At 38.5% G+C, this 27,669-nt stretch overlaps 1 protein-coding gene and 1 long non-coding RNA gene across 1 annotated transcript in view; both read right to left on the bottom strand.

Moving 5' to 3' along the window:
* Erich1 (glutamate-rich 1) overlaps window positions 1-27,669 on the bottom strand; it is a gene marked incomplete at its 5' end in the record, with an annotated part of 52,793,804 nt that overhangs the window by 50,490,320 nt on the left and 2,275,815 nt on the right.
* Window positions 1-27,669, bottom strand: part of LOC148000514 (uncharacterized) — a 43,489-nt gene that overhangs the window by 5,709 nt on the left and 10,111 nt on the right. Inside the window, exon 4 of the long non-coding RNA XR_015640494.1 lies at window positions 26,757-26,901. This is a non-coding gene — a long non-coding RNA (uncharacterized LOC148000514). The remainder of the gene's footprint in view (window positions 1-26,756; window positions 26,902-27,669) is intronic.

The raw sequence follows: 27,669 nt of genomic DNA, 5'->3' as shown, positions 1-27,669 counted from the left end.
ATCTTGAGTGAAGTAACACAGTCAAAAAAGAACACATATGGTATGCACTCACTGATAAGTGGATATTAGGACAAAAGCTTGGAATAACCATGATACAATTCACAGAGCATATGAAAGTCAGGAAAAAGGAAGACCAAAATATGCATGCCTCAGTCATACTTAGAAGGGGGAACAAAATAATCACTGGAGGTTGAGGGTGTGAGGTACTTGGGAAGAGGGGAGGAGAATGAGTGAAAAAATGGGGCCATGATTAGGTGTTGGAGGAGATGGGGAAGATAAACAGAATATCAGGGATTTGAACAGAGGGGTGAGGCAATGGGGGATGGGGAACTGGGGGTACCCACCAGATAGTCCCAGATTCCAGAAAAGCAAGAGGCTACCAGGACCCAATGAGGATGACTTCAGCTGAATTACCCAACAAAGGGGAGAAACAATCTGAAGAGACTATATCCAGAGATTAGGCGTGGCCACTGGTTGAGGGATAGGGCCACCTATCTTTCACACTATTTTAACCCAGAATTGTTCCTATTTAAAGGAAAAACAGAGTCAAAGAGTGGAGCAGAGACTGAAGGAAAGGACATGCAGAGACTGCCCCACCTGGAGATCCATCCCATATGCATCCACTAAACCTGGACACTTGCTGAGGCCAAGAAGTTCCTGCTGAAAGGAGCCTGATATGGGTGTCTCTTGAGAGGCTTTGGCAGAGCCTTACCAATACAGATGTGGATGGTTGGTTGCAGCCAACCATCAGAGTGAGCATGGGAACCCTAATGCAGGAGTTAGGGGAAGGAGTGAAGGGGCTGAAGGGGGTTGCAACACTATAGGAAGAACAACATCAACTAACCAGATTCCCCAGAGCTCCTAGGGACTACACCACCAACCAAAGAATATACATGAAGAGACCCATGGCTCCAGCTGCATATGTAGGAGAGGATGGCTTTGTCTGGCATTAACCAGAGGCGAAGCTCTGTGTACTGTGAAGGCTTGATTTCACAGCTTATGGGAATGATAGGGCACTGGGGCAGGAGTGGGTAGGTGGCTGGGTTGGGGAGAACATTGATGGAGGAAGGGGGAGGGAGATGGAATGGGGATTTTCAGAGGGAAAACCAGGAAAGAGATAATATTTGAAATTTAAATAAACTCAATTTCTGCGTGCACCCAGAGCTGACCCTGTCATACAGCTCCCCATAACCAGATCCCATGGGAAAGAGCTGGATTCTCAGAAAGGTGGGTAATCTTGAGATCACAGGTGAGAGGACAACTTTTGTTCACATTCCTAGCCCAAGAGGAATCTGCCTGGAGCCCTTTGGACACAGGAACCAAGGAGCAGTGTGGGACAGGATTATTGGGTTTCTGCCTGCACCAGGAGCTGACCCTGTGCCACAACTCTTTGTACCCAGGTCCCACGGGGAGACAGCCTGTCTCCAGGAATGCTCACACTCAGGATTACAGGAGGGTCATGCCACCGTCAGAAACAGCAAGACAAGCTAACACCAGAGATAAGCAGATGGGGAGAGGAAAGGGCAAGAACCTAAGCAAAAGAAACCAAGGACACTTGTCAACATCAGAATTAGTTCCCTTACCACAGCAAGTCCGGTATATCCCACCACACTGGATTTTATTTAAAATCACAGCTCATGTTGAAGTTAGAGGACTTTAAGAAGGACATAAATAACTCCATTAAAGAAATACAGGAGATAAACAAGTAGAAGGCCTTCAAGAGGAAACATAAAAAGCCCTTAAAGAATTACAGGAAAACACAACCAAACCAGTGATGAAATTGAAGAAAACCATCCAGGATACAAAAATGGAAATAGAAACAATAAAGAAATCACAAAGGAAAAAAACCCTGTAGATAGAAAACTTGTGAAGGAGATCAGGAATCACAACTACAAGCATCACCAAGAAAATAAAAGAGATAGAAGAGAGAATCTCAGAGGCAGACAATTCCATAGAAAACATTGACAGATGAGTCAAAGAAAATGCAAAATGCAAAAAGCTCCTAACTCAAAACATCCAGGAAATCCAAGACAAAATGAGAAGATCAAGCATAAGGATAATAGAAGAGAGCAAAAATTCCCAGCTAAAAGTGTCAGTAAATATCTTCAACAAAATTACAGAAGAAAACTTCCATAACCTAAAAAAAGAGATGCCTATAAACATACAAGAAGACTTCATAACTCCAAATAGATTGGACCAGAAAAGTAAGTCCTCCAGTCACATAAAAGTCAAAACACCAAATGCATGAAACAAAGAAAGAATATTAAAAGCAGTAAAGTAAAAAGGTCAAGAGACATATAAAGGCAGATGTATCAGAATTACACCAGATTTCTTCCCAGAAAATTTGAAAGCCTAAAGGTCCTGGGCAGATGTCATACAGATCCAAAGAGAAAACAAATGCCAGCCCAGACATTATAGAGAAAAATTGTCAATTTACATAGATGGAGAAACTAAGATATTCCAAGACAAAATCAAATTTACACAATATCTTTCCACAAATCCAGTCCTATAGAAGATAATAGATGGAAAACTCCAACACAAGGAGATAAACTACACCCTAGAAAAAGCAAGAAAGTAACTTACTTTTAACTAACCCAAAAGAAGATAACCACACAAACATAATTCCAGATTTAACAACAAAAACAACAGGAAACAACAATCACTATTTCTTAATATCTCTTAACAAAAATAAATTCCCCAATTAAAAGATATACACTAACACACTAGATATGAAAAGAGGACCCAGCATATTGCTGCACACAGGAAACATACTTCAGTGACAAAGACAGACACTACCTCACAGTAAAAGGCTGGAAAACAATTTTCCAAGCAAATGGTCCCAAGAAACAAGCTGGAGTACCCATTCTAATATAGAATAAAATCGACTTTCAACCAAAAGTTATCAAAAACAATAAGGAAGGATACTTCATATTCATCACAGGGAAAATCCACCAGGATGAAGTCTCAACCTCGATATCTATGGTCCAAATGCAAGAGCACCTACATTCATAAAAGAAACCTTACTAAAGCTCAAAGAGCACATTACACTTCACACAATAATAGGAGAAGACTTCAACACCCCACTCTCATCAATGGACAGATCATGGAAACAGAAACTAAACAGAGACACAAAGAAACAAACAGAAGTTATGAAAAAATGGATTTAACAGATATCTATAGATCATTTCATCTCAAAACAAAAGAATATAAATTCTTCTCAGCGCCTCATGGTACCTTCTCTAAAATTGACCATATAATTGGTCACAAAACAGGCCTCAACAGATACAAGAAGATTGAAATAATCCAATGCATCCTGAAGGAACAGTCATTCAGATCCTACCCTACCTAAGGATTCAGTCCATATACATACAACCACCAAACCCAGACCATGTTGCTGATGCCAAGACGTGCATGCTGACAGGGGCCTAAAATAGCTGTCTTCTAAGAGTCTCTGCCAAAACATGACAAACACAGATGTGAATGCTCACAACCAACCGTTGAACTGAGAAGAGGGTCCCCAATGGAGGAGTTAGAGAAAGCATTGAAGGAGCTGAAGGTGTTTGCAACTCCATAAGAACAACAATACCAATCAACCAGAATTCCCAGGTACTAAACCACCATTCAAAGAGTACACATGGACAGACCCATGGCTCCAGCTGCATATGTAGCAAAGGATGGCCTTGTAGGGCACCAATGGGAGGACAAGCTCTTGGTCCTGCCAAGGCTTGACCTACCCCCTTTCATGTAGGGGCATGTCAGGGTTGGGAGGAGGGAAGGGGTGGGTGGATGGGTGGTGCAATCACCCTCATAGAAGAAGGTGGTGGGCAGATGGGATAGGGGGTTTATGAAAAGGGGATAACATTTGAAATGTAAATAAACAATACAATATCCAATTCAAATATAAATAAACAAAATAACTAATAACAAACACACACAAAAAAAATAAAGAAAAGAAATGCTCTGAATTCAAGTGAAAAAATTGTGTAGGCATATGTACTATTCATTTTGTTTGATTTCACTGATTATGGCCTCAATTTTGTTTATTACTTATGAGGAAAGTACCTGAGACCTGCTGTCTGCCAGTCTCGTATTAATTAAGCTCTGATGGAATGGCAGAGATGAAATCCTGACAGCAGAAAAGCATTGTTCTTCTACAGGAGTCTTGGCTCCCCTCCCCCATCTGACTAGATTACTAGGTGTCAAATTTTGTTCAATATGACTTATGGAAGCTTCAATCAATCTAATCACCATCCACACCAATGGTCCAACATCATGAGGTACAATTTATACAATTTATAAAACAGTGGTACATACCAGGTAACTAAAGGGAAACATTCATTTATGTGAAAACATGTAAGACAAATGCTAATTATAAAAACTATTGTAAGCTAATGTACAGAAAAAATTTATCAAAATGAAACAGAAAGATTTGTATTGAACATAAACATTAAGAATTGCTCAAGGAAGAAGTTTCCCATTCTAAATGCTTATTTCAGTCTCACGATGGAGAGAAAGACATTTAATCCCCCCCCCCCCAGAAAATCTCTGTAAGAATCTCTGAAATTATGTGACTTCGTAGAGAAGATTGGAAAACAACCTCAACTGCAAAACCCATGTGGTAATGCCAACTGAATTTACTACTTACTGCATTTTCAGCTTAGCATGGAACTCAGAGCCATCAAATAGTCAGCTTTGGAGGCTAACAATTATTCAAAGTACTTAGGCAAATTATGGTAAAAGATGTAACCATGAGGCATAGGCTAGTGTGCAGTCTTCTTCCTAAGATAATATAACACTATAGAGATTATTCATGCATTAGTACATTGTGAATCATGGTGTGTTTGGATATTTTGCCATTTTAGCATAATTCCAGCTTAATATTTTAAAAAATCATCTTCAGTAGAATAGTTAAATAGACGAATTATAGTGACAAAGAAAAACGAAGATAGTCAAACCTCACAAATGCTCTCAAAATATTAGAAGGCACCATTTACTTTCATTCTGAGTGCATTTGTAATACTTTGGGCAGCCTTTGTGTCATAGTGCTACGAACTACAGTGGTAATGGTTTAGGTACAAATAGGAGCACCATCTGGTATCTTTGGATTCATCTGGAACTAACTAACTGGAGGATTTGGTTAAGAAAAAATTAGCAGTATTTTCAAAGTTCTTTCTAAATTATGTTTCTTTATGAATATGAAACATTAACTAAAATAGAAGACTCTGTTAAGGGTGGTGGGATAGTTCAGTGTACAGAGGTGCTTGTTGCTAGACCTGAAGCCCTGAGTCTAATGTGCAGGATGGCATAGTATCAGGAGGGAACTGACTCCAGGAAGGTGTTGTCTGACTTCTGCATGTGTGTCATAACACGGCCCAAGCAATTTATCAATAAAATACAATTTGAAAAACACCATAATATGAAATTGAATAATTTGACAAACTCTCCCTTAAATGTGCTTCTTGATACCATGTATAACCTTTCAGAGCTTCTGCCTCAGCTGCACTGCCAGGCCAGGGTTTTGTTTTTGTTTTTGTTTTGTAACTGGATATAAGCTATACTGTCTCCCTTGCCAATGCCTTAGTAATTCACCATCAGACCCTTCAGCATTTACATTCATTCTTCTTATTAACAACATGCCTGTCTTCTCCAAAACAGCCATTTTATCCATGGGGTAATCATCAAGTAAACCAAACTGGCTTGCCAATGTCAAGTCTAAAGCCACTCAGATAACCTACAAAGCCTTAAAAGTATAGGTGACTGCATCTGACTTTACACTTTTTTTTCATTCCTTTCCACAAATTCAAAGTTCACTTGGGTGTTTTCTTGTTCTGTTGACACTAATTTTATTCATTTACCATCAGGTTTTTTCTTTTTTTGTTAATACATTTATCTTTGTCAACATAGGACTTAACTCGATTATATGCTAAATATATTTTGTATTTTTCCTTGATCAGCTTGCTCCTTTTCATTATAGATCTACATAAGACTGGCCATTAGTAACCATAGGACAAAGTCGATACTAGACTGTTTTGAAATCTTCTTCTGCAGAAGGATCAGTCTCATCTTAGGATGAGAGACCAGATCTTTTGGGTGCAGACTCCATCTTAGAGACCCTGAACTAAGGTTGAACTCGAGTTAACAGGCCAATAACTAGCACCAGTTCCCAAGTTACTCTCCAACAAATCTGAACTTCCAGGTTACAAGCTGAGCACTTCACTTCATAAAAAACGCCAGTCAGGAGAAAAGCAGAATTTACGTTTACAGTGTGGCTTCCGGCACCAGCCAGTTTTGTTAAAGGGCAAATAAAATTCTGTAATTCCCCTCCTCCCCCCAGTCAGGTATGTGCCAGACTAGACACCCTCTTCTTGCCTCTAAATATGCCTGCCTAAAATTATACTGCACCTGCCTGTTCTGCTGTATCAGAGATGGCAGTGTCACCCAAGTTGGAGCTTGGAAAGGCTCTAGAGTGATTACATAGGAGTTGGCTCCTTGGTGGTTTTGGGGGGCTTGCAATTAGGCACAACAGGGTCCTGAGGAAGGGGTGTTTGGGAGCAGTGAGAGAAATGACTCAGAGTCTATAATGGATGCAAGCTAACAGCTCTGAGTGCTGCTCCAGGTGTCTCTCTCTCTCTCTCTCTCTCTCTCTCTCTCTCTCTCTCTCTCAAACACACACACACACACACACACACACACACACACACACACACACACCAAAGCCCAGTCTTTTATCAAAATAAAAGATAAGTTACTTCCTTAGGAACTGCATATCAATTAAGTCATGTACCCCAGTTCCCTTTTGAATATCTCACAAAGCAGCATTTAATGACCTCAGACCTTGACTATAAGGAGTGAGCCATATGGCCTAAGCTGCTTGGTGGATCTGAAACATGGCCCATTGTTCTATTACATTATTCACAGCTTTATGTTTTCCAAATCCCTCACCACTTAATCCTGAATGTCCTCGAATTTGCTCTGTAAATAGACCTTGAACTCAGAGATCTGCATGATTCTATCTCCTGAATTCTGGGATTAAAGGCATGTACCAATATGCCTGGACCTAAATCCCTCTTTACGTAGAGCCTGCTCTGTCCCACGCTGACACTCAAATCAGAAATCTGCTTGTGTTTGTCTCCTGGGATTAACAGTATGTACCGCCATGCTTGGGCATAAGCTTTTCATGACCTCTACTCAAGATCTGCATCAAAAGCCTTTATCTTCTAGCATTGAGATCTAGATTAAAAGTGTGTCCTCCATTTCTGGATTATAGTTCATTCCAGATTAAAAGTCAAAACTATTTTTTGTTCAACTGCAAACACAAACAATGAATTTAGCTGGATGGTATCTCTCTCTGACATTGCCACTTCCTAAATCTCTTTATCTCCTTCCTTAATATCATCTTACAAAGCTGACTCAGTAGTCTCTATTCTTTCAGGTCCCTGAAGCGCCTCCTATACTTGATGTTACATCCTTATATTTTACATAGCTGGTAAATCCTATAAAGTATAGTTTATATGCAGCTTTACATAGTGTTGAACTCATATCTTCTGAGTTCTTTCCCACAGCCTTAATGACTGTTCTGGAGGTCACAACTACCATTTTGAAGAAGAATGCTAGAAATATTCTCACTTCCTGTGATCATACTGTTTCTGATTATTGTTGGAGCCATTAACCTTCGCAGGAAGAACATTTCCAGATGGAGGAGCTTAAAGAAAATATGTATATTATTATAGAAACAAGTTTTACACTTACAGCATTTCTTCTTCTTTGAAACATCTTGAGTTTGACTATCATAATCTACATTACTCTCATCACCACTGTCTTCCATGCTTCTATTAGGATGGTCCATTAAAGACTGCTTAGAATGTCAAATCATTTTTCCAGTCCAAATTTCTGAAATGTTTCATATTCCTCCAACCAAAACTCTGCTAAGGCCCTTTATAGCAATACCTCAGTCGCCAGCTTCAACTTCTGTCATAGTCAGTATTCTGTTGCTGTGAGGAGATATCATCACCACAGTAACTCTTACAGTGCCCATTATTGTAGGGAAAATCGTGGCATGTACGTAGACATGGTGATGGATAGGTAGCTGAGAGTTCTATATGTGGATCTCAGGCAACAGGAAGAGATTGACATACTGGACCTGGCTTGAGCATTTGAACCTCAAAGACCATCTCCAGTGCAACACTTCCTCCAACAAGTCCACACATACTTACTTCAACAAGGCTGTACTTCATAATCCCTGCCAAATAGTGATTCTCCCTAATGACCAAGTATTTAAATCTATAAGCCTATAAAGGTTATTCTTATCAAACCACCACACATGTGATTATACATACATATGCCTTCATTAAACTTATCTGAATTCTTCAAATTTCACATTAAATTTTATAGTTGACAATTTTTCAAATCCTCTGTTATGATTTTTACTTCTGGTGAATGACTCATTTTCAAAAAATGAATTTAATTCATTATGATATTTATACTCTGTGATGGCGAAAGAAACTATTTTCTGCCAAGTTTCAATTTTCGTAGCCACTATTATTTGTTTCTGACTCCATTTCTTGGGAGTTAAGTTCCCATTAACTCTGACTCAGTGAACCACTACTTTTTATATTATAACTAAGCTGACAGTTTTGTTTTGTTTTGTTTTGTTTTTGGCTTCTTTAACTTGTTTATGCAGATAGCCAAGTATTGTTTTAAGATGACTTAACAACTTAATTTGGCAGAACAGACTAGTTTTTGTTTGCTTATATAGATATTTAATATCTTTGTGTTGTTTCCCCCTTTAAAATGTCCTTTCTTCAACCTGTTTCTCTGGCAATCTCAAATTTGGCTCTGATTGTTCTTCCTCTGAGTAGCTAATCAACAATTTTTTTTTTAGTTATACTTAAATTCAGTCTATGTCCTTTTCCCAGGGTAAACAAATCCCATAATATTTAGAGACCCATTAAAATTCCTGGGAGACCAAAGATTCAGGGTCAAGGGTACAGGATAGGCTCCAGAAAAGGCAATTCTAAGGTGAACATGAGAGGCCCCAGGGATTCCAAAGTACGAATTAAAGGAGATATGCCATAGATGGAGCAGATTCAATATGGACTTGAGAGGTCCTGTGGAGCCCAGAATATAATCACCCTAAATTTGGAAATTGAAAACAAAGCTAACAAAACTAAAATAAAACTTGCTAGGCTATGTGCTCTTGGGTCCTAGACTAATTGTGAGTTGTTCTATTCTGTTTTGAAGTCTAGACATTTGGAGAGACCAAAGGCAAAATCTGAAGAAATTATAGACCCCATGTCTGTAGCAATGAGTTTGACTACATCACTTTGTGCTCCTGGCAGTTACACACACACACACACACCCACACACACACACACACACACACACACACACTAGCTTATTTTTTAAATGCCTTGACTACTCAAAGGCTGGGCACTCCTAATCCTCCTTCTGGTACTCTAGGCCCAATTGGCCAGTGGCCTCTTACCTGAAAGCTCACATGGCTGGTTGGATCTATCTCCTGCAGCTACTTCATCCATTTCTCTCCCCCAGGTTATAGCAATTCCCACTCTTCTTTTTGTCCAAGTCAAAGGGAACTACTTTCCTTTTGGTTTGGTTTTGAATAAAGGTGGCCACCACATATTTGAGTCCATCTGGTCTTGAGTCACTGCTTTGTCCTATTATTTTCCACTCTTCTCTATTTACTGTTGGATTTGTGTTTTCAACTAGCTCTGTCCCTCTCACTTGTTCACTGCAGCCTATTATTTTAAGTGTTAGGGTCTATGAGTCATTGAAGAATAATACCCTAGATTCAAATAGTATGCAAACGCCAAGAATGTTTATTCCTGTGTGCAGATGCCCAATTACATTGGGATGGAAGGACCTGACTGAATTCCTAGATATAGTTTTAAAGTTAAAAAGAGGAACATTAAGGAAGGTTAGGTGATCTATATCTTTATTGATGGGTTCTACCTCTGAGGGTCTTGTGGTGCAATGATTAGTTAGGGTCTTGATTCAAGCATCCTTGACTAATTATTCTTGCTTCATGACAAGGGAAGGTAGCTCTTAACTTCTTGGCCACAATCTTGGCTAATTGTCCTTTCTCAAGTTGGGAAGGGGGTACCTCTTACACAATCCTGTGATTGTTCCAGTAACTGACTTTCCCTATTCTGGGAAGTTGAAACTCTGACCTGGTCCCTTAAACTGTCAGTCAGTCTGGCTCTGGCCAATTCACTCCTTTCATAGACACTTCTCTATTTCCTTCTGTTTGTGATCATTTCCCTTCACTCTGTTAGTGAAGGGTATCTCTTTTTTTTTTTTTTTTTTTTTTTTTTTTGTACTTGCTTTATCTTCCAGATGAATCCTATCCCTGAACTTAGAACTTGGGCTGATGTCACTTCTCTAGCTGCTTGTTTTATGAATGCTAATTATGTTGTCCAAAATACTATTTGGATGAGGGGGTGTGCATGTAGCTTCTGGAAGTCTGCCCTCAGTTTGTTCTGATTGGTAAATAAAGATGTTATCAGCCAATAGTTGGGAAGGACAAACAGAGGTGGGATTTTAGGATTGCTGGTCTTGGGACAGGAAGGAGAGAAGAAAGAGGACTTCAGGCATGCTTTAGGAGAGGATGCATAGAGGAAATAGAGGCTGCCATGGGGTAGAGAAGCAAGGAGAGTGCCCTAGTCTAGAGACCAAGAAAACATAGCCCAAGGGTTATACAAATGGGTCCAGAGTAGCCAAGATAAGACATAAGAAAAGGTAACTAATAACTCAGAATTACTGGTGGGAGGTAGATTCTAGCAGCATAGAGTCCAGGCAATTGCCCTGCTATTGTGTTGCTTAAATTGTGCTTATTAAAATATAAAGACTGGACTACTTCTGCTCCAAGGGACACACCTGGACACAGGAATGAAGTAGCATTCTGGGATAGGATCCTTCACGTTTCTGCCTGTACCCAGAGCTCACCCAGTCCCACAGCTCTCTATACCTAGATCCCATGGGGGGAAAGTAGGAATACCAGAAGTGAGGAAAATCCAGAGAGCACAGGGAAGACCACCACTTCTGCTCACATTCTTGGCCCAAGAGGTACCCACCTGGAGCCCTCTAAAAACAGGAACCTAGGAGTAGTCAGGCACAGGATCCTTCCAATATCCACCAGTCCATGGAGCTGAAAAGCAGTCTCCAGGAGCACTGACACACTTGAGTAAAGAGGTAAGACTACCACTTTTGCTCTGAGGGACCTGCCTGAAGCGTTTCCTCCTGTGCTCAGAGCTAACCCAGGCCCGCAGTTCCCTGTACACAGATCCCCTGGTGAGAGAGCATTACTCTGAGAAATGCTGAAAATCCTGAGAGGACAGAAGAGACCACCACTTATCAAATTCCTGGCCCAAGAGAAACCTGCCTGGAGCCTGCTAGACACAAGAACCAAGGAGCAGTCTGGGATAGTATCCTTCTGGTTTCTGCCTGCGCCCAGAGCTGACCCTGTGACACAGCTCTCTGTACCCAGATCCCACTGGGAGAAAGTTGGTCTCCAGGAATGCTGACACAGAGGCTTACAGAAGGGTCAAGCCACTGTCAGAGACATTAAGACAGGTTAACACCAGAAATAACCAGATGACGAGAAGTAAACAACAGAAACCAAAACTACTTGATATTATCAGAGCCCAGATATCCCACCAAAGCAAATACTGGATATCCCAACACACCCAAAAAGCAAGATTTGGATTTAAAATCATATCACATGATGATGATAGAGGACTTAAGAAGGACATAAATAATTCCCTTAAAGAAATACAGGACAACACAGGTAAACAAGTAGAAGTCTTTAAAGAGGAAACAAAAAATAAAATCCCTTAAAGAATTACAGAAAAATACAACAAAGCAGATAAAGGAATTGGTCAAAACCACCCAGAATCTAAAAATGGAAATAGAAACAAAAAAGAATCCCAAAAGGCAATAACCCTTGAAAGAGAAAACCTAGGGAAGAGATCAGGAGTCATAGACACAAGCATCACTAACAGACTAGAAGAGATAGATGAGGCAGAAGATATCATAGAACCACATTGGCACAACCATCAAAGAAAATGTAAAACACTAAAAGGTCCTAATCAAAAACATACAGGAAATCCAGGACACAATGTGAAGAACAACCTAAGGATAATAGGTACAGAAGAGACTGAAGATTCCCAACTTAAAGGGCCTGTAATTTTCTTCAACAAAATTATAAAAGAAAACGAACCTAACCTAAAGAAAAAAAGATGCCCATACACATATAAGAAGCCTACAGAACTCCAAATAGATTAGACGAGGAAAGAAATTTCCCCTGTCACATAATCGTCAATATACCAAATGCACAATACAAAGAAAGAATATTAAAAGCAGTAAGGGAAAAGGGTCAAGTAACATATAAAGGCGCATCTATCAGAATTATACCAGACTACTCCCCAGAGAACTATGAAAGCCAGAAGATCCTGGGCAGTTGCCATACAGAACCTAAGAGAACACAAATGCCATCCCAGGCTACTATATAGAGAAAAACTCTCAATTAACATAGTTGGAGAAACCAAGATATTCCAAGATGAAACCAAATTTATATATTATTTTTCCACAAATCCAGCTCTGCAAAGATAACAGATAGAAAACTTCAACACAAGGAGGGAAAATACACCCTGGAAAAAGAAAGAAGTTAATCATGCAAGAAACGCAAATGAAGATAGCCACACAAACACAATTCCACCTCTAACAACAACAACAACAACAACAACAACAAAATAGGAAACAACAATCATTATTTCTTAATATCTCTTAATATCAATGGACTAAATTCCAAAATAAAAAACATAGACTAACAGACTGGATACTTAATGAGGACACAGCATTTTGCTGTGTACAGGGAACACACCTCAGTGACAAAGACAGACACTACTACTTTAGAGTAAAAGGCTGGAAAACAATTTTCCAAGCAAATGGTCCCAAGAAACAAGCTGGAGTAGCCATTCTAATACCGAATAAAATTGACTTTCAACCAAAAGCCATAAAAAAGATAAGGAAGGACATTTGATATTCATCGAAGGAAAAATCCTCCAAGATGAACTCTCAATCCTGATATCTATGCTTCAAATGCAAGGGCGCCTACATTCAAAAAGAAACATTGCTAAAGCTCAAAGTGCACATTTCACCTCACACAATTATACTGGTAAACTTTAACACCCCAATCTCAACAATGGACCGATCATGTAAACAGAAACTAAACAAAGACACAGAGAAGTTAAAAGAAGTTATGAACCAAACATAAACGATTTAACAATATCTATAGAACATTTTATCTAAATCTAAAATGTATACTTTCTTCTCAGGACTTCAAGGTACCTTCTGCAAAACTGACCATATAATTGGTCACAAAACAGGCCTCAACAGATACAAGAACATTGAAATAATCACAAATGCATCCTATCACATCACCATGGATTAAGGTTGGTCTTTAATAACAAAAGCAATAACAATAACAAGATAAAGAGCACATGCACGTGGAAGCTAAACAAAGCTATACTCGGTGTTAACTTGGTCAAAGAAAAACTAAAGAAATAAATTAAAAACATTTTAGAATTTAATGAAAATGAAAGTCCAACATACTCTAGTTTATGGTACACAATGAAAGCAGTGCTAAGAGGAAAACTCATAACTTAGAGTGCCTCCAAGAAGAAACTACAAAGAGCATGCACTAGCAGCTTGAGAGTATGCCTAAAAGCTCTAGAACAAAAAGAATACTTCCTTTCCAATTTATATCACCTAAGAGGAATAGATGGCAGAAAATAATCAGACTCAGTGTTGAAATCAACAAAGTGGAAAAAAAAACCATACAAAGAAACAACAAAACCAGGAGCTAGTTCTTCGAGAAATTCAGCAAGATAGATAAACCCTTAGATAGACTAATCTGAGGGCACAGAGAGAATATCCAAATTCACATAATTAGAAATAAAAAGAGAGGCATGACAACAGAATCTGAGGAAATTCAGAAAATTATCAGATCCTATACAGAATCCTATATTCAACAAAACTGGAAATTCTGGATGAAATGGACAATTTTCTAGACAAATACGCAGTACCAAAGTTAAATCAGGATTAGATAAACCATCTAAACATTCCCATAAATCATAAAGAAACAGAACCAGTTATTAAAAGTCTCCCAACCAAAAAAAGCCCAGGACCAGATGGGTTTAGCACAGAATTCTATCAGACCTTCATAGAAGACCTCTTACCAATACTGTCCAAATTATTCCACAAAACAGAAGGAACCAATTCCTTCTATGAAGCCACAATTACACTTATACATAAACCACTGAAAAACCCACAAGGAAAGAGAACTTCAGACCAATTTCCCTTATGAATATCGCTGAAAATACTCAATAAAATTCTTTCAAACTGAATCCAAGAACACATCAAAATGATCATAAATCATTATCAAGTGGGCTTCATCCCAGGGATGCATGGATGGTTCAATATTTGGAAAACCATCAACGTAATCCACTATATAAAGAAACTCAAAGGTAAAAACTACATGATCATTTCATTAGATGCTGAGAACGCATTTGACAAAATTCAACACCCATTCAATTTAAAAGTCTTCGAAAGATCAGGAATTCAAGGCCCATACCTAAACATAGTAAAAGCAATATACAGCAAACCAGTAGCCAACATCAAACTAAATGGAGAGAAATTTGAAGCAATCCCACTAAAATCAAGTACTAGACAAAGATGCCCAGTCTCTTCCTACCTATTGAATATAATGCTCAAATCCTAGCCAGAGCAATCAGACAACAAAAGGAGGTCAAAATGATATAAATTGGAAAGGAGGTATTCAAAATATCACTATTTACAGATGAAATGATAGCATACTTAAGTGACCTCAGAAGTTCCACCAGAGAACTCCTAAGCCTGATAAACAACTTCAGCAAAGTGACTGTATATAAAATTAACTCAAACAAATCAGTAACCTTCCTCTAGTCAAAGGATAAACAGTCTGAGAAAAAATTTGGAGAAATGACACCCTTCACAATAATTGCAAGTAATATAAAATACCTCTGTGTGACTCTAACCAAGCAAGTGAAAGATATGTATGACAAGATCTTCAAGTCTCTGAAGAGAGAATATGAAGAAGATCTCAGAAGATGCAAAGATCTCCCATACTCATGGATTGGCAGGATTAATATTGTAAAACTGGCCATCTTGTCAAAAGCAATCTACAGATTCAATGCAATCCACTTCAAAATTCCAAATCAATTTTTTCATAGACTTCGAAAGCGCAATTTGAAAATTAATTTGGAATAACCCAGGATAGAAAAGTATCCTCAACATTAAAAGTACTTGACCTCAAGCTGTATTACAGAGCAATAGTGATAAAAAAAAGTATGGTATTGGTACAGAGACAGGCAGGGAGATCAACGAAATAGAATTGGTAGACCCAGAAATGAACCCACATGCACATAATCACTTGATCTTTGAAAAAGGAGCTAAAACCATCCAGTGGAAAAAATATAGCATATTCTAAAAATGGGGCTGGTTCACCTGGAAGTCAGCGTGTAGAAGATTGCAAATTGATCCATTTTTTTTGACAATTCTCTTTTGTTTATTGGATTTTTTATTTGCATTTCAAATGTTATCCCCTTTCCTGGTTTCCAGTCCATAAATCTCCTATCCCACCTACTCTCCTTCTTCTTCTGTGAAGGTGTTTCCCCACCCAACCACCCAACCCTTCTTGCCTTTCTACCCCGACATTCCCCTACACTGCAGCCTTGGCAGAACTAAGGTCTTCTCCTTCCAATGGTCCTATTCTTATTGACCTATACAAAGCTCAAGTGCAAGAGGATCAAGGACCTCCACATAAAACTAGCTACACTCACACTGATAGAAGAAAAAGTGGGGAAGAGCCTCAAACACATGGGGACATTGAAAAACTTCCTGAAAAGAATACCAATGGCTTACGCTCTAAGATCAAGAATGGACAAATGGGACCTAGTAAAATTTAAAAGCTTCTGTAAGGCAAAGGATACTGTCAACAGGACAAAATGGCAACCAACAGATTGGGAAAATATCTTTACCAATCCTACATCCGATAGAGGGTTAATATCCAATATATACAAAGAACTCAAGAATTTAGCCTCCAGAGAATCAAATAACCCTGTTAAAAATTAGGTATAGAAATGCCAAGCAACCAGAGCTTCCAGAGACTAAGCCACTACCTAAAGACTATACATGGACTGACCCTGGACTCTGACCTCATAGGTAGCAATGAATATCCTAGTAAGAGCACCAGTGGAAGGGGAAGCCCTGGGTCCTGCTAAGGCTGAACCCCCAGTGAACTAGACTGTGGGGGGAGGGCGGCAATGGGGGGAGGGTTGGGAGGGGAACACCCATAAGGAAGGGGAGGGGGGAGGGGATGTTTGCCCGGAAACCGGGAGAGGGAATAACACTCGAAATGTATATAAGAAATACTCAAGTTAATAAAAAAAAATAAATAAAAAAATAAAAGCTAGATAATGGCAAAAAAATTGGGTATAGAACTAAACAAATAATTCTCAGCTGAGGAATATTGAATGGCTGTGAAGTATGTAAAGAAATGTCCATCATTCTTAGTCATCAGGGAATTGCAAATCAAGAAACTCTGAGATTCCACCCACACCAGTCAGAATGGCTAAGATCAAAACTCAGGTGACAACAGATACTGGTGAGGATATGGAGAAAGGAGAACACTACTCCACTGTTGGTGGGATTGCAAGCTGGTTCAACCACTCTGGAAATCAGTCTGGAGATTCCTCAGAAAATTGGACACAGTGCTAGTATTACCTGAGGTCCCAGCTATACTGATCCTGGGCATATATGCAAAAGATGCTCCAACATATAATAAGGAGACATGCTCCACTATGTTCATAACAGCGTTATTTATAATAGCCACAAGGTGGAAAGAACCTGATGTCCTTCAACAGAGGAATGGATACAGAAAATATGGTAGATTTACACAATGGAGTAATACTTAGCTATTAAAAACAATGACCTCATGAAATTCATAGACAAATTGATGCAACTAAAAATATCCTCTAGTTAGGTAACCCAATCACAAAAGAATGTCCATGGTATACATTCATTGGTAAGTAGATATTAGCCCAAAAGCTCAGATTACCCAAGATACAATCTACAGACCACATGAAGCTTATGAAGAAGGGTGACCAAAGTGTAGATGCTTCAGTCCTTCTTAGAAGGTGGAAAAAATATTCATAGGAGGAGACAAAGTTTGGAGCAGACACTGAAGGAATGGCCATTCAGAACCTGCCTCAACTTGGGTTTCAGTCCATATACATACAGACACCAAACCAAGACAATATTGATTATGCCAAATGTACATGCTGATAGGATCCTGATAAAGCTGTCTCTTGAGAGGCTCTGCCAGAGCATGACAAATACAAAGGCAAATGCTGGCAGCCAACCATTGGACTGAAAATGGGGTTCCCATTGGAGGAGTTATATAGAAAGGATTGAAGGAGTTGAAGGGGTTTGCAACTCCATAAAAACAACAATACCAACCAACCAGTGCCCCCAGGGTCTAAGCCACCATCAAGTGAGTACACGTGAATAAGCCCATGGCTCCATCTGCATATGTATCAGAGTAGGACCTTGCTGGGACTAACAAGGGAGGAGAAGCCCTTGGTCCTGCCAAGGCTGGAACCCCTCCCTCCCAGTGTAGGGGAAATTCAAGGGGTTGGGAGAGGCTGCAAGATAGGAAGGGGTGGGTTGCTGGGTGTGGGAATACCCTCATGGAAGAAGGGGGAGTGGGGTTGGGATAGGAGTTTTATGAACTGGAAACTGGGAAAGGGGATAACATTTGAAATGTAAATAAAATATCCAATAAAATGTTAAAAAGAAAAAAGAAAAGGAAAGAAATAAATGATAAAGAATGTATGAGTGTGTCTTTCATTCAGGAAAATAACCCATTGAGACAGGAAGCACAACCACACCAGGATTTGTTAATTAATAATTAATATAACACACTACCAGCATGGCTTGGCTATGGCGTTCCAGACACTTGTGGCTCACTGCCCTCTTGGAATCCTAAGCAGCCTGTTCGGTTGCAACTGCCTCACAGCCAGCATTCTTTATTTCGAAGCCTTCTTTTTCTCTGCTTACTCTGGTCTTTCCCTCTGAAAATTGCATTCAGTTTTGCAGAGATACAGACATCTTTTGGGTATAAATAATAATATTAAAGAACTAGCTCTGGAGTTGAGGTATGGCCTGCCTTTCCTGACCCAAGCAAGCTTGTTTCAACATTTCCTCCAAAATTTCTGTCCTGGGTCAGAAAGTCATCTGACTCTAGGACAAAGAGAAAACAAATCAAAAGAAAGCAGACCAAGAAAATACACTATGGGCTTTGAAACCACTAAAATATATACTTCCTGTGCCTTAAAATTTGTGAGCTTATGGTTATGGTTCAAAATCTGTAAAACTAAAATAAACCTGTTACCAACATTTTCTGAGTTCCTAAAGATGTCTGGGTTTTTTGTTTGTTTGCTTATTTTTTCTATAGTTTTCTGTTCAATTGTATCTAGGTTATGGTTATTTATATTATTCTTAAATTCAATGACTTTATGACAAAAAATACTTATTAAGCTTCTCAAGTCATCTGCCTCCATCTGAAGACACACAAAAATTTTATAAAATAAAATTCTTTGTCTAAAATCTTTACTTAATAACTCCTGACATTCCTGATTGAAATTATCAGTGTTGAACTTGTTAAAAGTTAACATTCCTTGCAAAAAAGTAAAGGAAGGAAGGAAGGAAGGAAAGAAAGAAAGAAAGAAAGAAAGAAAGAAAGAAAGAAAGAAAGAAAGAAAGTAGACAAGATCACTGGACTGTCATATAACCCTCTTGTCACTCCTCTCAGCTGCTTTTATGTAATTAGGCTCTAAATGTATTAGGCCTCGAGATTTTGTGGAAGAACTAGAGCATAAAGGTCAAAAACTAAAGTAAGTTTGGGCTCCACCTAAGCAAACAAACAAACAAATTAACAAACAAACCCAAAAAACTATTGTATATATTGTGAAAAGGTCCCAGATATTGTCTAGTACCCCTTTACAAAACATTGTTACAAAATAAAATAGGCTTATTTGTTACTGTTAAAGTCTCTGTTATTTAATATTTTAGTTAAAATGTATACAAAAATCAAAATGGCTAAGTATCTATTTTTGATTTTCTCCCCTTTTCTTGTTTCCCCAATCAAGATTATGCCTATGCAAAACTCTTGCTGAAATGTTGTTTTTTTTCTCTCAAGATCTGTAAGACCATTGCAGGGGTAGTAGCAGGTGGGACTGCTAAAAATCCAGCAAACAGGTAGCTTCAAAGTTGTAAGAAAAAAACTAATAGAAAACATGCATACATAATAATCTTAATTTGCTGCTGCATGCTCATGTATAACTTATAATCAATTATTATCCTTTTTTAGACTAAGGATATAAAAAGTCTCTAAGATATTTTTCTACGGTAAATTTTGTTCTAAATTTTAAAAGGAAAAAACAACATATGTTTAATAAGTAAAACATATTTAATAAGTAAAATTTACAAGTTTCTGAAGTCTATTCAGGTTAACAATAACTGACTTACTAAGGTATACCCATTCCCTCTGTCTTTGCTAGCTCTTTTAGGCTTTAGCAATTTGGATAAAGTAAGTCCTTAAAAAAATAAAAAAATAAAAAAACCCTAGTATTCTGTACTGGTACATCATAAAAATAAGGTTTGCAATATCTTTATGCATGATACTTATGGTTTTATAAAATTACCAGTTTCTCCATGTGGGAAACATTTGTGATTTAAAGTTTTATTTTGATACTATAAAAGTTTCAATTTAAAAATTATAATTGTAAGGCTAAAACTTAACATGTGTAAAACTGTACAATTACAATTCTATAAAAGATGCTTACTTTTTATATACCATTAAGGATAATTAACTATAAAGATGAATGTTTGATCGTGTTATAAATTATCAAATTCTTTTATGTGCTCAAAACTGTGATTGCAATCATGTTAAGTACAAAATGTAATTCCAGCTTTATTTAGTCTGTTATATGTGCTTCCAAGGTTAAGCCTAAAGCAAATAACTAAACACAAATAACTTTTATTTAAAATCAGGTATGCTTAGTATGTCAAATGTTGGTCCTCAAACACCTCAGAGGTCTGATAAATATATCATTTAAATGTTTCATAAGAAAGCTTCCCTTTAAGTCTGAATCCAGTCTGATCTACACAATGAGTTCCAGGATAACCACAGCTACAGAGAAACCTGTCTTTAAAAACTGAACTGAAGTAAGCCAAATAAAAATAAAATAATTAATCGTCATCGTCGTCATCATGATCATCATCTGAGCCGGATAGGTAGGTAAAGTTTCAGGGCCCTGGTGGTGCTGGAGGAAGGAGCGCTCACCTCCGAGCTCCACAAGAGATAGCTTCTAAATTAAGGATGGGGCCATGTGTCCATGTCTCATTTAAGCTCTAGGGTCCTATCTGGTGCAGACCTGTGCAGGCTTTGTGCTTGCTGTTGTAAAGATAACTTTTATTCACCTGATGTAATTATAATCTCGGAGGCTTACTGCTGAATAAGCTCACCTTTTTTTCCCATTTATGAACTTTATCTTTTTAATTTTTATTGCTTATTTTGTTTACTTACATTTTAAGTGTTATCCCCCTTCCTGGTTTCCTCTCTGAAAACCCCCATACCATCCTTACCCCCAGCCTCTACGAGGGTGATTCCTCATCCACCTGCCCACTCCTGCCTCACCCCCCTAACACTCCCCCATGCTGGGCCATCAAGCCATCACAGGACCAAGGGCTTCCCCTTCCATGGATGACAGACAAGGTCATCCTCTGCTACATATGCTTGGTCAGAGCTTTACTGATACAGGAGGAGATGCTTGCAGCTGATCATTGAACTGACTGATCAGGAGAACCCCAATGGAGGAGTTATGGGAAGGACTAAAGGAGCTGAAGGGGTTTGCAACCCCATAGGAAGAACAACAATATCAACCAATTGGACCCACCAGAGCTCCTGGGGACTAAACCACCAACCAAAGAGCACACGTGGAAGTTTATCCTTTCTCTTTCTGAACTATAGCTGGCTGGTTCAACTCAGCTGTTCTGGGTCAAACTCCTCTCCAAGCTGACTGGATCATTCTACTGTCCATCAGCTTTTGACTGATTTTTCTCTGCTTGGACTCACACTAACTATGACAATTTGTTCCAATCTTTTGGTTCCTCCTTAATCTCTGACTTCAACTGCCTCTGCTGACCTGCTCTGAACAGCATACACTGACACCCAGCTCGCTGAGTCAACTGACTCAACTGACTGAAGTGACTTAACTGAAGAAAACTAACAACTGCCTCTCTCTTCCTGCACTGCTGTTAAATAGCTTTCCTTTCCTGCCTGTTCTTGTGAGAGTTGTGCACATTCTATTCTGTCAAATCTTTCTGATTCATCACTTTGTCTGCTGCTCCCTTAGGTGCCTCCTTCAAGCATGGCTGCTTTCTTCTACAAACTAACCTTAACTACATTATTTGGAATTTAAAGGTTGGTTCTGAGAGTGTGGCTATATTCCAGCTGGATCACACAGAAGTAGGAATTTGGTTGTAATCCCTTGCCAAAGCAACCATGTTATTGAATTAAAATTCCTCTATATGCTTCCTTAGTCTCTACATTCATTCATTCTGTATCCACCTGGTTGATTCAGAAGCCATGATTTCCTGATGTCCTCTATCTCTTGTAGCTCTTAAATTCTTTTTAACTCTTCTTCCACAAGGTTCCTTGAACTCTGAGGGGAGAGATTTGATGAGGATATACTGCTTAGGGCAGAGTGTTTCAATGTCTCTCACTCTTTGCATAATGCCTGGCTGTGGATCTCTGCGTGTCTGTTTCTATCTGTTAAATGAGGAAGCTTCTCTGATGATGGTTGACCTAGACACTGATCAATGAGTAAGTCAGAATGTCATTAGAACATCTTTTACTGCTGTATTCTTTTGGTACAACAGTAGTCTATTAGCATTAGGTTTTGCCTTAATTCACTGGGCTTTCTGTTCCTACTTGCAGGTTCTTGATCACCCAAGCAGTGCTAAGGCTCCACCTCATGAAATGAGCCTTAAGTCAAATCAGGTGTTGGATGTTACTCAAACAAGCATATTTTGTAGGCACAATACCATTGTAGATCAAAGGGTTTGTGCCTTGTTCAGTGTTTATGTTTCTCCTGTGGCAACTGGCAGAGTAACTTCCTGTCCTAAAGATGCTAGACCATAGAGGTGAAGGCTCTTCATAGACACAAGCTTGACTTCTCCGTTTTTAATTAGTTGTGTGCATGCCTTCAGCAATGGCATCTTGTTCCCAGTTTGTAGGGCACAACCTAGAATCTTGACAACAGCCTGGGTTGTTTGTCAGTTTCCATGGGATACCATTTTTCACCCATATCGATTTTATGTAACCTAATTGTAGTACTGTTAACTTCATTTGGTGATAAGAGGTGCCAGTCAGTGATCTGTCTTCCCCACTTGAGCATTTCACTCAATTGCCTTCACATAAATATATATTTTAGAAAGCATCTATTGTATTAGGTTTTCACATGACTTGTCAAATGGTTCTCCTTAATTTTAGCTGCCTCTTTCTATATTCTTTATTCTACTATCTCTTCCTTCCTCTTTCCCACTGGATCTTCCCATGCCAGCCTCTACCTTCATACATAACTATTCTATTTCTCATTCTATGGAGCTCTATCTGTTCCCTCATAGTCCCTTATTCTATACTTCCCTTATGTGGTTCTATAGATTACAGCTTAGTTATCATTATGTTAGTGAATAATATCCACAGATTATGTGTGTGTTCTTTATTAATTTTGGATATTACCCCTCTATTGTCTAATGTTAGTAAATTTCTCTATCTAATAAACATATTTTGTGTTAATGATGGCATCCTTTGTCTTACTGAAGTTTTTACATTTTATGTATTCTGATTTATTAATTTTTGCATTTGATATCTATTCTAATGGTGCTCTGTTCAGAAGTTCTATTTATGTTTCAAAGAACATGTAACATCCCCCACATTTTCTTTTATACTGTTCAGAGTATCTGGCCTCACAGTGAAGAGGCATACAAAGTTGAGTTTTGTATGATGATAAACATGAATCTATGTGAATTGTCTACATACAACCATCCATTTTGACTGGCAAATTTGTTGAAGATACTTTCTATTCTCTTTTGTGCATTTCTGGCTTTCTTTTATAAATCAAATGTCAGTTACCCATAAGTGTATGAATTTGTGTTGGGGTCTTTAACACAATAATCAATATCTCTGTTTTTCTGCCAGGACCATGCTGTTTTTATTACTATAGCACTGTAAGACCATTTGAGGTCAGGAATGGTAATAACTCAGACAATCTTTTACTATTTAGGATTGTTTTAGCTATCATGTTTGGCCATTTGTTTGCTTGCTTGTTTTGCTTGAATATTTTCACAGGAAGTTGAAAATTGTCCTTTAAGATCTGTGAAGACTTTTGAAAACTATTCCATTGAATCTGTAGATTACTTTTGGTAGGATGATCATTTTTACTATATTAATCATGCTGATTCATAAGTATTGGAGATTTTTTTTTACCTTAAGATATCTTCTTTATTTTCTTTTCTCAGTATATTAATGTTTTTATTAAAATGTATTTCAATTTTTGGGATATCCCAAAGATATTTTATATCCCAAGATATTTTATATTATATGAGACTATTGTGAAAATTGTTGTTTCCTGACTTCTTTCATTGTTTGTCATTTGAATAGAGGAAGTGAGTTAAATCTTTATCCAACTACTTTGTTGAAAGCACTACTCAGCTGCAGAAGCTTTAAAGCAGAATGTTTAGGGTCTTAGCAGTAATCTTAGAAGCAAGCCTCACCAATATTATCAAAGATATGGAACTGAGAAACACAGATATTTATGACTTGGTAAAAGAAATGGTCAAAGAAAATGACAAATCTAAAAAGGATCCTGGCACAAAACACCCAGAATCTAGGACACTGTGAAAAAATCAAATCTAAGAATAACAGGAGTAAAGGACAGAAAAGAAACTAAGGCCAATGTCAAAAAAATTATCAAAGACAATTTTTTCTAACCTAAAGAAGCAGATGTCTAATAAGGTACATAAAGCATATAGAACACCTAATAGATTGCACAAGAAATAAAATCCCCACTACACATAATAATTAGAACACAAAACCTTCAAAACAAAGAAGGAATATCAATAGATGCAAGATGAAAATACTCTCTCTCTCTCTCTCTCTTTCTCTCTCTCTGTGTGTGTGTGTGTGTGTGTGTATGTGTGTGTGTGTTTAAAAAGATCTATTAGCATAACATCTGACTTGTCAATGGACACTCCAAAAACCATAAGGGCCTGGACAGATGTTCTGCAAAGTCTAACCATCCACATATGCCAGATCTGAATAGTATATCCAGTAAAATATTTAATCACTTTAGATTGAGTATATAAGGCATTCTGTGATTAAAACAAATCAATAAACAAAACCCTACATTTATGCAATAGTTATGTAAAAATCCAGCCCTACAGAAGGCACTAGAAGGTTAATATCTTTTAAAAGGAAGAAAGAAGAAAGGAAGGAAGAAAGAAGAAAGGAAGAAATGAAGAAAGAATGGAAGAAAGAAAAAGAAAAAAGAAAGAAAAGCCCACCACAACAAGCTTGTAGCCCAGGTTGGCCTTGAACTTGTGATCTCCATGCCTCTGTCTCCTTCAGCAAATCCTACTGATGTGGAAATGTCAGGACCCACCTGGGTCTTCATGTGAGTCCTGAACAACTGGAGCAGCCGCTATCTCAAAAGCTGTTTCCTTTATGTGGGATATAGTCTTTGAGCTGGACTTCCTTAACTGGGCTCAGTGGCAAAGGAAGCATCTAAGCTCATAGAGACTTGGTGTACCAGGATGGGGGATAGGTAGGGGTCCCCACCTGCTCAGAGTAGAAGGGGAGGGAAATGAGAGAAGGATTGTGGGGAAGTGACTGGGAGGGGCAGTGAATGGGATGTAAAATGAATAAGTAAGTAAGATTAATTTTTTTTAAAAAAGCCCACAAGGAGCAAAAAATTCCAGAAAGCAAGTGATAAGAGGGAAACCGCTCACAACTAAACTACCCCCCCACACAAATACACATACACACAAACACACAAACACACACACTAACAGAATGGCTGTTAAACCAGGATTCATTCTTTTGCTGATCCAAGGATATCACCATAGAGTGGACGGATGGAAAACGATAGTCTAAGAAACTGAACATAAGAAGCTGGTGTAGCTATTTTAATATCTGACCAAATATTAGATTTCAAACCAAAACTGATGAAAAGATATTGAGAGGCCAGCACATATTCACCAAAGAAAAAAAGTGCTATTTCTTTTTTGCTTTGTTTTTGTTGTTTTGTAATGTTTTAAAGAACTCTTTTTTAATGTTTTTATTAGGTTTTTAAAATTTACACTTCTTTTTTTGTTTGTGGGTGGGTGGGTAGGTGTTCTGAGAGGAAGAGTTTTAATGAGAGAAGAACAAGCGGGGAGAAGCAAAGGCCAGCCTTGAGCTCGATAGTACAGAGACCTAGACTAGGAGCAAACAACCAAACCAACCAATATAATGATATTGTCTATCTTCATAAATCGGAACCTAGCTCAGTCATCATCAGAAAGGCTTCCCTGCACAGCTAATGGGAACAGATGCGGAGACCACAGTCAAATATTAGGTGGACAGAGTGCTCAAATTTGAGATCTCCATTGTATCCCTTCATTAGAATCTCAGGTAACCCTGCTCTTAGAGGAGGAGAAGGAAGAATTATAGAAGCCAGAGGAGGTTGAGGACACCAGGAGAACATGGCCCACAGAATAAGTGGTGCCTGTAGGACCTTACAAATACTGAAGCTTTGCATGGGTTTACGCTAAGTCCTCTCTATATAATAGTTGTTAGCTTGGTGTTTTTGTGGAACTCTTAACAGTGAAAGTAGGGGTAGCTTTGACTCTGCCTGCCCTCAGGACCCTTTTTCCTTATTCGGTTGCTGTGCCCAGCCTTGATATGAGGGTTTGTGCCTACTCTTACTTTATCTTATTATGCTGTGTTCAATCGATATTTCTGAGATTCCTGCTCTTTCCTAAAAGGAAACAGAGGAGGAGTGGCTCTCTGGGTGAGACCTTATAGGAAAGGAACCTTATATATGGGTGAGACCTTATAGGAAAGGAACCATGGGAAAGGAAACTATGGTTGAGATATATTGTATGAGAGAAGAATAAACAAACAAACAAACAACAAACCTAGCAGGCTAAGAAAACCATGGGTAGCATGCCCAGTTCCCCCCATGGCCTCCAATTTCTTGTCCTTTTCATTTCCCACAGTGACTTCTTTCTATGATGAATAGCAATATAGAAATGGAAATCAAATAAATTCTATCCTTAGAATCTTGCTTCTTGGTCACAGTGTTTTGTTGCAAGAGTAGAAATCTCAACTGATTTGTGTCAACACAGTTGCCTTTAGTAAGCTTCTGTACTGTGAATGGCCATCATCCATTAAACCACTTTTTCTAGAACCTGACTAAATACTGTAATAGTTTCTCTCATATTGCACCACAACTCAAAGCATGAACACTTTAGTTTAGCTGTTGCAGCAACAACTTCCCCAAAATGTGGAAGCTGGGACAATTAAAATTTATCACCTTTCATGTACAGTCAGAAGTCTGATAGTCCCATTGGATCAAAATCAAGATGTCTGCAAGGATGGAGGATGTAATACCACACTCAGAACATTCAGTCGTAAAGGGGAGGTTTCTATCAGTTTTCCCCTCTGAAGGCTCAGGAACCCTGCAGAAGAGGAGGCAAAAAGAGGAAGAAGTAAATGGGATGGAGGACATCAAGGAAGCAAAACCTTCTAAACAGAGCAGGACCAGTGAATGCATGCACATGCATGGGGCCTGTATAGGTCTGGGAGGAATGGGGGCCCAGACCTTAGATGAGAAAGGGAGACAGCCCTCATTTTTAACCCAGAAGCTACTTTCAATTGTTAACTGCCAGCAAACAAATTACTTTTCCCCAGTAGTCTCAATGGGGATACAAGATACTCTTAAGGACAGGCCTCATACCCGTCAGTAGTTGGTCAACAGAAAACAAACTCCAGCGACATTATTGGAGGTTCTATGTCAGTTTTTTTCCCCCTTTTGAGTCCTTGTCCAGTTTTATATTTTTAGGGGCTGTCTATGTGTACAAATGAGTATATTTCTGTCTGTGTGAGTTTCTTGAGCTTTTCTTCTCATTGTTTTCTTTGTCCAACTTTAGTTTGTTTTCTTTGTCGAATTTTGTTTTATTATTAATTCCTGAATGCCAGTTTGTGTCCTCTAGAGTAAAGGAGGTGCGGATTTGGGTAGATGGGGAAATCAGGAGAAGGTGCGACTAGTTTGGGGAAGGGAAACCCTAAGTAGAATACATATTATTTTAAAAATACATATTTTAAATTAAAAAAAAATAAAGAAAGGAAATACACTACAAGCCATTCATAACCTGATCTTATAGAGGCATTTTCTCAATTGATATTCCTTCCTCTCAGATGGCTATAGCTTGTATCACCTTGACATA

Source organism: Rattus norvegicus, chromosome 16 (genome assembly GCF_021556685.1).
Source record: "Rattus norvegicus strain SHRSP/BbbUtx chromosome 16, alternate assembly SHRSP_T2T, whole genome shotgun sequence".
NCBI classification, from domain to species: Eukaryota; Metazoa; Chordata; class Mammalia; order Rodentia; family Muridae; genus Rattus; species Rattus norvegicus.
Note: the sequence above shows the minus strand (reverse complement) of the source record. Positions and strands in the feature narration are given on the sequence as shown.